Source organism: Littorina saxatilis, linkage group LG13, assembly GCF_037325665.1.
Source record: "Littorina saxatilis isolate snail1 linkage group LG13, US_GU_Lsax_2.0, whole genome shotgun sequence".
Classification (NCBI taxonomy): domain Eukaryota; kingdom Metazoa; phylum Mollusca; class Gastropoda; order Littorinimorpha; family Littorinidae; genus Littorina; species Littorina saxatilis.
Genome location: NC_090257.1, coordinates 6,206,522 through 6,207,770, shown reverse-complemented (window position 1 = coordinate 6,207,770; position 1,249 = coordinate 6,206,522). Strand labels below are relative to the sequence as shown.

Genomic DNA, 1,249 nt, shown 5'->3' with positions numbered 1-1,249 from the left:
GTAATCTTCGACGAAGCCCGGACTTCGGTATTGCATTTCAGCTTGGTGGCTTAAAAATTAATTGATGACTTTGGTCATTAAAAATCTGAAAATTGTAAAAAAAAATAAAAATTTATAAAACGATCCAAATTTACGTTTATCTTATTCTCCATCATTTGCTGATTCCAAAAACATATAAATATGTTATATTCGGATTAAAAACAAGCTCTGAAAATTAAATATATAAAAATTATTATCAAAATTAAATTTTCCAAATCAATTTAAAAACAGTTTCATCTTATTCCTTGTCGGTTCCTGATTCCAAAAACATATAGATATGATATGTTTGGATTAAAAACACGCTCAGAAAGTTAAAACGAAGAGAGGTACAGAAAAGCGTGCTATGCAGCATAGCGTAACCACTACCCCGCTCTTCTTGTCAATTTCACTGCCTATGCCGTGAGCGGTGGACCACGAGTATACGGTCTTGCTGCGTTGCATTGCGTTCAGTTTCATTCTGTGAGTTCGACAGCTACTTGACTAAATATTGTATTTTCGCCTTACGCGACTTGTTTATATTTAGTCAAGTTTTGACTAAATATTTTAACATCGAGGGGGAATCGAAACGAGGGTCGTGGTGTATGTGCGTGTGTGCGTGCGTGTGTGCGTGTGTGTGTGTGTGTGCGTGTGTGTGTGTAGAGCGATTCAGACTAAACTACTGGACCGATCTTTATGAAATTTGACATGAGAGTTCCTGGGTATGAAATCCCCGAACGTTTTTTTTCATTTTTTTGATAAATGTCTTTGATGACGTCATATCCGGCTTTTCGTGAAAGTTGAGGCGGCACTGTCACGCCCTCATTTTTCAACCAAATTGGTTGAAATTTTGGTCAAGTAATCTTCGACGAAGCCCGGACTTCGGTATTGCATTTCAGCTTGGTGGCTTAAAAATTAATTAATGACTTTGGTCATTAAAAATCTGAAAATTGTAAAAAAAAATAAAAATTTATAAAACGATCCAAATTTACGTTTATCTTATTCTCCATCATTTGCTGATTCCAAAAACATATAAATATGTTATATTCAGATTAAAAACAAGCTCTGAAAATTAAATATATAAAAATTATGATCAAATTTTTTTTTTCGAAATCAATTTAAAAACACTTTCATCTTATTTCTTGTCGGTTCCTGATTCCAAAAATATATAGATATGATATGTTTGGATTAAAAACACGCTCACAAAGTTAAAACGAAGAGAGGTACAGAAAAG

The 1,249-nt window shown here is 33.6% G+C and overlaps 1 long non-coding RNA gene across 1 annotated transcript in view; it reads left to right on the top strand.

Moving 5' to 3' along the window:
• The window catches only part of LOC138945968 (uncharacterized), a 98,032-nt gene that overhangs the window by 32,025 nt on the left and 64,758 nt on the right, over nucleotides 1–1,249 (top strand). The gene's annotated exons all lie outside the window — the stretch shown is intronic.